We start from the raw sequence: 10412 nt of genomic DNA on the forward strand, positions 1-10412 counted from the left end.
AGTAGCTCCTGGGAGCTGGCAGGAGGGAAGGTTTGTGCTGCCTTTGGAGCTGTTCTTCCTGGACAGCAGGGCCACAGAACAAAAGGTCTTAAGGCCTGAATTAGTGTGCTTTGGCTGGCATAACAAAGGACCACAGGTCGGGTGGCTTAAACAACAGGACTTCATCTTCTCACAGCTCTGGAGGCTGGGAGGCCGAGATCAAGCTGTTGGCAGGGCTGGCTTCTCCGAGGCCTCTCAGGTCGGCTTATAGCCGGCCACCTTCTTACCGTGTCCTCATATGGTCTTCCTTTTGTACAATCTACGTCCCAGTTTCCTCCTCTTACATGGGCACCAGTCAGATTGCATGAGGGCCCACCGGAATGACCTCATTTAACCTTAGTTACCTCTTAAAGACGATATCAATCAGATCACATTCTGAGGTACCTGGGGTTAGGGCTTCAACATATAAATTTGGTGGGGTTGGGGAGTACAGGCAGGGAGAAAAGTCAACTCATAACAAGGCCTTTAGAATCAAAAAAGAAACTGATGTGTTAGAACCCTATCTGCTGCCGCCAGTGATGGGAATTCCAGTTCAGCCTCGGGAGTTCAAGGAGAACAGGAACCTCCTGGCATCCAGGAGAGGCTGGTGTTTAGCCCTGTGGGGTCCAGAGGGCTTCAAGGACTGGGGTCCTGGCTCCTCCATAATAGGGATTGGTGGCTCTTTTCCTTTATTTTTCACTGCTAGAATGCCTCTGCGCTCCAGCATGTCTGCTTCTCCTTAGGGTCTTCTTGTCTCTTCCCCTGCCTGAAGCCAGCTGGACTGTCCCTATGTCCTGATTCAAATTCCAGACCGAGAGAATCCGGCCTGGTTAATACCTGCCCCACAGCTTTTTCTCAAGCCCTGCCACCTCTTACTTCCCTGGTCCCCTGAAAAATGAGTCAGGGTCCCACCTCAGACACAGGCATTGCAGTCAGGCGGGCTTCCTTTCGCAGGTGACAGTAACTGGCTAACACCACTACTGATACAGAGGAAAAATATCCAGAAGAATTAATCGGGGATCCCCTCTGGTATTTCCTATCATCTCACAACCCTCCCCACTGGGGCAGGAAACCATGGACCCTCCAATCTTCAAGAGAGAGGTGTCACATCAGAATCTGAGGGCAAAGGAATCAGACTCATAACCCAAGGTTAAGGCTGAAGACAAAGACTTAGAAGCACACGTGATAGTTTCAGGCAGGTTTTGCTGCCCCAGAGGAAAATTCTCTAGTCTTGGACAGGAAGAGAAAAATTGGACAGGAATATAAAGAGCGACAAGGCCTGTGGTGTTCAGAAAAGCCATGAGGCAGCCTCCCAGCACTTCTTGGGATTCCAGACTAAAGTTGGAGGGCAGCCATTCCTCCCCTGCCCGCTGCATGTGAGAGGAGCAGGCAAGTCACTGACAGCAGGAGCTGGGCTGGGAGAGGCCCAAAGGTCAGGAGTGAAGGACGCTGCAGACACAGCCCACATGTTGTGACAGCCAAGAATCAGATGCACGATGCGCCACTTTCAAGGACACCGGCACGGACACGTCACAACTGAGGACCAGATACTCCCACCCTCATCTCCAGCTGCCTATGAATCCTGCCCCCAGAAGTTAGCAACGACCTTGGGGGAAGGAGAAATCTCAACTTGACTGAGTGTAAGTTTCCATTATCTGGTGGGATGGAGACCTCAACGATTATTGAAGTTTAATATATCAGTTTTCTATCGCTACTGTAACCAATTCCACAAACTTAGTGTCTGGAAACAAAACACATTTATTATCTTACAGTTCTGCAGGTTAGAAGTCTGACATGGCTGCTCCCCAGGGCTAACATCAAGGTGTCAGCAGGGATGTATTTCTTCTGGAAAGTCTAGGAGGGAATCTGTCTTCTTGCCATTTCCAGCTTCCTCCGGCCTCCCACATTCCTGGGCTTGTGGGCCCTTTCTCCAACGTCAAAGCTGGCAATGGCAGGTTGAGTCCTTCTTACATTGCGTCACCTGAGCATCCTACAAGGTCACATCTCTTTCTCTGCCTCCCTTTTTCACTTTAAGAACGCTTGTCATAAGGACCACCTGAATAATGTTAAAGCAAGTTGATTAGAAACCTTAATTTCATTTGCAACCTTAAGTTCCCTTTGCTATGTGGTCCCGATCCTGGGAACAAAGATGTGGACATCATTCAGGGACCATTATTCTACTTGACACATTTAGTGAATACACAAATAGACATATTTCTTGCCTGGCTGAAGTGGTGGCCTGAGATTTGTGGTTATGAACTGATGTGTCTGTTACAGGGAGAAATTCTGGTTTTGAGGTTCGAGACGGGAGTCTGAGTTTTCATCCCTGTAGGATGCTGCTCTGAGAAGCATGGTCAGACCTACCACTGGGCCCAATCTTGGGATTGAGACTCTGAACTCAGAAGTCACAGACTCTACAATCTTAGAACTGTAGAATCCATAACACCTCAGGGTGGAAGTGGTCAGGAAGGCCACTGATCAACCTGTCTCACCTGGGACAGGAATCCATCTATATTCTTGTACTTCCATCTTCACCTCTACCATCTGCTCCAAGAGTTTATCGTTTCACTCCAAGACTGGCCTCCCAAGTCAGCTGCCTGCCTCTGTTGCTCCCCTGCTGGTCATATGACCACGCACTTGCCAGGGAGATCTTCTAAAGGGGAAAATCAGATGTATCACTCCCTCACTCAGACCCCCCAAGGTTCCCCTTCCTGTAGGGATGAAATCTAGACTCTGCACCGTGGCCCCAGTGGCCCACCTGATGACTCACCTGTCTCCCTGACCTCATCTTCCACCACACTTCCCTTCCGTAAGTTCTAGCAAACTCGGTTTTTCCTCTGTTCTTAGCCCATGTTAAGCTGGCTCTCATCTCCTGATCTGGGACTCGTTCCCCGTACCTGAAAATGTTCTCTTCTAGGTATTTCCATGGTTCCCTTCCTTCTATGGATCTCTGTTCCTTTGATGGGCCTTCCTCAGCCACCATCCACTCCCTTGTTAGAGTCGTTCATTACCTGTACCACCAGCTTTCAACACAGGACAGGTTTTCCTCTCCACTCTCTGTTTCCTTCTCTAGAGTATACACTTCTTGAATGCCAGAACTCTGCCAACTTTATTTATCACTGTATCCACTGTATCCATCACATTGCCTGGCACATAAAAGATGCTAAATAAAGATTTGTTGAATGCATGAGTGAGTGACTGCCCCAGTGGGCCCCAGGGGCATTTAAGAAGCTCCTGTTGCCTGGGACTACTGCACGAAGTTATTAATCAATGAGACCTTTACTTCACTCAAAATTAGAGTAACCACAGAATGCATTTCCATCATTAGAGGGAACTGTTCAAATTCAGTGGGCAGTGAGGACTTCCCAGAATAGGTAACTGGGAGATAGTCGGGCTCCGTGAGTTTAGACAAGGCTCGCAGCATGAACACTAATCACATGTCAGGATCATTGTCGGTACACAGAGGATAACAATGACTGACAAGAGACAGCCCCTTCCCTCAAGGAAATTGTAGCCTGGTAGGAGAAGATAGACACATACACACATTTTTCTGTGTTTCTGACACAGGAAGAGTGACATAAAAACATGAAATATGGATAAACCTCAGAAGAAGCAAACAAACTTTGGCACCTTCGCTGCCTCTGCAATAGTGACCTGGGTCTCCTGTCAACTGGCTTCAATAGGAGGACTTTAATTATATTGCTTAATTACACCAGAGCACACCGGGATTTTTTATTTTTTTTTAACATTAATTCCCCTCTGGGTTCCTGATATTTGCCTTACGTTATTGCCAAGCACTGGAGAGGAGCGACAAACACAAGAAGGGTCTTAATATTTGGAATTCTCAGCCCTGCAGTGTGTTATTTGCCTTTCCATTTGGAGCTCGAGGATGCAAACCCTTCATCTGTTCGTGGTGACCTCTGAGCAGAGCTCCAGGAACCAGGGAGGGCTGGGGCCTCATGGCAAAGCATCCAGAGGCTGCCCTAGACTTTGTGAAACACTGAAAACTTTCTCATTTGACCTTTTCAACAACTACATGGAGGACATCTCAGCTCCACTGTTTTACAAATGAAGAAACTGAGGCATAGATTGGAGAATTGATTTGTTTGCCTATAAATAAATCTGGTCAGAGCAAGAGATGGTACTGAAATTTATATCTTTAAACTCTAGCCACTAGTGTTTGCCTTGAAACATGAGCTTTTTGCCAAGATATTTTCATCTGTGCCAAATCATATGACAATACACTGGGTAACTTATTCTTTACAAATATTTATTTTTTGCCTTTTGGCAGCTTCAGGTTCGCATATGTGTTTAATTAACATTTCTAATTAAAATCACAATGTGTAAAAATCAAATATTGTCCATGAGTTACATTCCCCCATATCTGTAAATGGTGCCAATTTGCACATGGTAGGTAAACTATTTTAACTTTTCTAGTAAGACCTTCTGGTAAAATTTTATAAAATAAAATCAGTGGGAAGAAGTTAAAAACTCTCAGCCAGCTCCCCACCAAGGCTGAGATCGTGAAGCAGGAGCTGCACTATGGGCATTGCTTACTGAAGCTGGAATGCGTAAGCCTGTTCACCAGGTGTAATGAGCTAAATCTCTGTGTCCCCCAAAGTTCATATGTTGAAACCCTAATTCCAGCATGACAGTATTTGGGGGTGAGGCCTTTGGGAGGTAATTAGATCATGAAGGTGGCCCTCTCATGAATGGGATTAGTGCCTTTATAGAACAAGACAGAGAGCTCTCAGTTTCTTTCTGCCATGTGAGGATACAATGAAAAGTCAGCAGTCTGCAACCCGGAGAAGGTCCTCACCAGAACCTCACCAGGCCGGCACCCAGATCTCACACTTCCAGCCTCCAGATCTATGAGAAATAGATTTCTGCTGTTTATAAGCCACCCCATCTGTGAGACTTTGTTGTAGCAGCCTGAATGAACTAAGACCCCTGGACAACATGCATCTTCTCCTTAAGAAATTCATTTGGGGAAGGCAGGTGGTTGGATGGTATGGGATGTAAAAATGGACTTTGCTGCCACACGGCAAAGAGAAAACAAATCTATAAAGCTGTGGCTACAAAGTAGAGGGGATTTTAAATGAGAACTACTTTGATTTGTGACTCTATTTCTACATGGCCCTAGAGAGGATTAAAAACAAGTTGTAACATTTACCTACCAACACACACAGTGGATTCCTCTTCTCTGCAACAGGATTTCCCGAACCTTAATCATTGCTCAACTTTTGTCACATCTTAGAGCCACCTTTTCACCTAATAGTTTTACTTTAAATTGTTTCATTCAACTTAAATAAATTTTTTACAAAGGAACTTTCACATGACTATCATAAGAGGAAAAGTGGTATAAATAATATGTATGTCTATATATATGCATATTAAGATAAATAACCATTAAGAAATGCATGTGGGCCTCCAATAACCATCTCACTACTGTTGATGGCCTGTGTATCACGCTCTTGAATGCACTGGACTACATTCTATTGGGGCATCTTCACAGAGAATTGATAATGTTTTGGAAATGTGTAATAACTTGGTGACAGTAGTCTTAAATTCATAACTGAATTAGTAGACAATTCATGGCTGAAAAAGAATACTGATAAATGAAGGAGCCTCTAAAACCAAAGCAGTAATGAAACAAAAACAGAATAAAATATGTGACCTAACCATGCCTTTCCTGCAATTGTCCCCTTGGGGAGGCAGATATACCTCTATCTTCCCTTTCCCATCCCTCTTTCCTCTACCCCAGTATTTTGGCTGCGCAAAGTGCCAAAACATTACAAAGCCCCTTGAATCTCAAGCACTGGAGGATTTCTGTGGGGGGAGTCCATCATCCCTGCCCTCATGGTCCCTGGAGGCTGTTCTCTGTCCCTTCCCTGCCAAGCCTGGGATGCATGACCCTCACTCTTTGCTGAGGCTGGGATGGGAGCCTCTGCCTTTCCTTCCCTGTTACCCTAAAGACACTTCTTCTCTCACCTGGCTCTTTCACACTAGAACTAGGTAGCCCATCAAACCAAAATCCAGAAACATCAACAACTAAATTTTTTACAGTATGCGTGAAGGTGGGTATTGCTGTCTCCTTGAATGCAAACTGGGCATGATCTGCCTCAAGGCAAGAGTCTAGTGTAGCCTCTTCTTCCACTGCAGCAGGAAGACAAGGAAGGAAACAGAGTTAACTTTCTAGTGTAAAACTAGCTGATTGTTCATGTATTGCTAGGATCATCACAACACAATTTGGTTTTGACTGAGGGATATTACGTACCAGGCATCTCATCTCAGTTTGTCCACACCACAGCCAGGAGAGAGGCACTGCTGTTATCCCTGCTTTAACACAGATGAGAACATTGAGGCACAGAGAAGCTGAGCAATGAGCCCAACATCACCCGCTGGATAGTAAGTGGTCAAGTCAGGATTTGGACCTCAGCCTGGTCACCTGGTTGCCACTTTGCTTAACGGTTGCGAGGCTCACTGGTTGGTTTGTGCATCAGAAGCATCTTGCAAACCACAAATACCAACATGAATATCAGACATTATTGTTATTCCAAGGACCACTATAATTATTCTCCTTACTTGCAGATAAGGATAATGAAGGTGGGATGTGAGGAGCTCTGTTCCCATTGAATCTCAGCCTGATGGTGCCTATCTTGGCTATTGGTGCCCAAGCTAAAAAAGAAAACAAAAAGTACATTGGAAAGGCTTAATTATTTTCTAATTATAAAGAAATATGTGGTGAAAAAATAGTATTGATAATAAAAGTGATAACAAAACAGTTTGGGACTTTTTTTCTGGAGGAAAGGGTGGTAGAATTATTACAGTTTTGAAGAGCACGTGGCCTGTGACCTAGCACTGCTGTTTCTAGATAACTCTCCTTGGAAGATCCTTGCCCAGGTACCCAAAAAGGCACAACTAATGAAGTTTGTCTGTAGAGAAAAATTTAGAAATGATGGACATTTTATCCAATGGGATATGTGAAGCGTGTCCATGCTGTGGAGTTCCATGCAGCAGCTAAAAAGTGGGGGCTAGATCTCTGTGAAGACACTGAGAACTCTCCACAATGCATGATTAAGAGGAAGAAAAATAATTTGCAGAATAATAGGCATACTGTTGTTCATGTATTATTTGTGCTTTTAAAAAGTGCAAAAAGAAAACCTACATTTTTCTAAGTGTGCCTGGACCTCAGTAAATCAATAGCAAATGGTCTGCTAAGACATGAACCGCACTGGTGAAACTGGTATTTAACTGATCAACTGATCAACTGAAACATGAAGGGGAATTTTCTTTCTTTGTCTGTACTGTTTGATTTCTTTTTTTATAGTGAGGATATTCATGCTTCCTGTGTAACTCAAAAATAAAAATTAATAATGTTCACTTAGTCCTATGCTTAGTACCCAGGTGATAAAATAATCTGTACACCAAATCCCTGAGTCATGAGTTTACCTATATAAAATCCTGCACATGTAACCCTGAACCTAAAAATAAAAGTTAAAATATTTTTTAAAACATAAAACGAATTAAAATTTTAAAATAATGTCACTTAGATAATTTTAAAATTACAGATATGTAGGTAAGTTATAAGGAAGATAACATAAATTAACACCTGGAGACAATCACCATTAACATTTTCACATGTTCTTTTTGTTTTTTTTTTCTTGGTTACACACACTCTCACGCATGTCTTTTATGTAATTGGGAACTGATATATCTATTATTTTGTATCCTAATTTTTTAAAATAAGGTACTTCCTGTGTCACTACACAGAAAAGAGAGTTTTTTTTTAAAAAATTTACCTACTAGTAAAGTGACACTTTTCGTACTTTTATACACTATTTTTAAAAATGTTTAATGAGATAAAACTCACAGAGCGTGAAGTTCACCAGTTTAACCATTTTAAAGTGGTAATTCAGTTGGTTTTAGTATGTTTTGCAACCATCGCCACTACTTAAATTTCAGAACATTTTCATCACCTGAGAAACCCCATATCCATTAAATAGTCACTTCATTTTTTCCTATCCCAGCCCCTGGCAACCACTAACTACTTTCTGTTTCTAAGAATGTGTCTATTCTGGGCATTTCATATAAATGAAATTATACAGTATGTGCACTCTTATGACTGGCTTATTTCACTTAGCATAATGTTTTTGAGATTCATCTATGTTGTAGGATGTAACAAAACTTCAATTTCATCATATTGTGAAATGCTATTTCATTGTATAGATACACCACATTTTATTCAGGCACTCATCAGTTGATGAATATTTGGATCATTTCCATATTTTGGTTATTATGAATAATGCTGCTATGATCATCTGTATACAAATTTTTGTGTGGACACATGTTTTTAATCCTCTTGGATACATACACAGAAGTAGAACTGCTGGGTCATACGGTAACTATGTTCAACTTTTTTAGAAACTGCCAAACTTTTACTCAAGACAGGTGCACCATTTTGCATTCCCACGAGCAATGTATGAGAGCTCCAATTTTTCCACATTCTTTGCAACATTTGTTATTTTCCATTTATGTAAGTATAGCCATCCTAGTTATGAACTGGTATCTCATTGTGGTTTTGATTTCCCTTTCCCTAATTACTAATGATGCTAAGCACCTTTTCATGTGTTTGTTGGCCACTTATAAAGCTTTGGAAAAATGTCTATTCAAGTACTTTGCTCATTTTCCAACTGAAATTTTTTGTTCTTTAACAAAATTATGAGTTTATCATATATTCCAAATACTACATTCTTATCAACGTAATATACAATTTACAAATATTTTCTTCAATTCTGTGAAACGTTCTTTCACTTTTTTGATTGTGTCTTTTGATGCATAGAAATTTTAATTTTGATGAAGTCCAAATTATTTGTTGTTTTCTTCGGTTACTTGTGCTTTTGGCGTCATATTTAAGAAACCTTTGCCTAATCCAAGTTCACAAAGATTTACACCTATTTTTCTGTCCAAGGGCTTTATATGTTTAGCTCTTCACTTGATCTTAACCAAAAGGCTGAGAAACAATATTGAGCTCTTAAATTCAGACCTTATCCATTTTTGAGTTAATATGTATATATGGCATAAATTCACTCTTTTGCATGAGGATATCCAGTTTTCCCAACAGCATTTGTTGAAAAGACTGTCTTTTCTCCATGAATAGTCTTGGTACTCTTGTAGAAAAATCATTTAACTATAGATGCATGATTTATTTCTGGGCTTTCGATCTCTTCCATTGACATATATGTCTACCCTTATTTCGGTACCACACTGTTTTTCTTACTGTAGCTTTGTAAGTAAATTTTGAAATCAGTCATAAAGTGTGAGTTCTCCATCTTTGTTCTCCCTTGCAAGATTGTTTCAAGTATGCTGTGTTCCTTGCATTTCCATGTGAATTTTAAAATCAGCTTGTCCAGTTTTGCAAAAACAATGTTTGGAAATGTTATAAGGATTGCATTAAATCTGTAAATTAATTTGGGGAGTATTGCTATTTGACAGTATTAAATTCTTCAGTCTATGAATGGCTTTACATTTATTTAGGACATCTTTTAATTTTTTCCAACAGCATTTTGTAGTTTTCAGTGTACAAAACTTATACTTTCATGGTTAAATTTACTCCCAAGTATTTTATTCTCTTTTTTACATTATTGTAGATAGAATTGCATGCTTAATTTTATTTTCAGATTGTTCATTGCTGATGTATTGGATTATAACATATTTTTGTGTATGGATCTTGTATCCTGCAACATTGCCAAACTCAATTACCAGCTCTAATAATTTTGTTGTTCCGTCTTTAGGATTATGTATATATAAGATTATGTCATCTGTAACTAGAGATAGTTACATTTCTTCCTTTCAAGTTCAGATGCTTTTTATTTGTTTTACTTGCCTATGTTCCTTGGCTAGAACTTTCAGTGCAATTTGAATAATTACATTGAGAGCAGACATCCTTGTCTTATTCCTGACCTTAGGAGGAAAGTTTTCCATCTGTTCCCATTAATCTGCTGTTAGCTGTGGGTTTTTCATAGGTGCCCTTCATGAAGTTGAAAAAGCTCTCTTCAATTCCCAGTTTGCTCAGTTCTTTTTTTTTTTTTTTTAAATCAGGAAAGAGCGTTGGATTTTGTCAAATGCTTTTTCTGCATCAATTAAGATGTTCATGTGGTTTTCTTCTTAATCCCTTAATAAGGTGTTGTATTGCACTGATTGACTATCTCATGTTGAACCTTTGCATTCCTGGGATAAATTCAACTTGGTCATGGTGAATAATCCTAATGTGCCACCAGATTTGGCTTGCTAATATTTTGTTGAGGATTTTAAAATATAATTTTGATAATATTTTATGGAGGATTTTTGTTGACGATATATGCATAAAGATCTGTATTTTCTTTTCTTGTGAT

Source organism: Chlorocebus sabaeus, chromosome 5 (genome assembly GCF_047675955.1).
Source record: "Chlorocebus sabaeus isolate Y175 chromosome 5, mChlSab1.0.hap1, whole genome shotgun sequence".
NCBI lineage: Eukaryota > Metazoa > Chordata > Mammalia > Primates > Cercopithecidae > Chlorocebus > Chlorocebus sabaeus.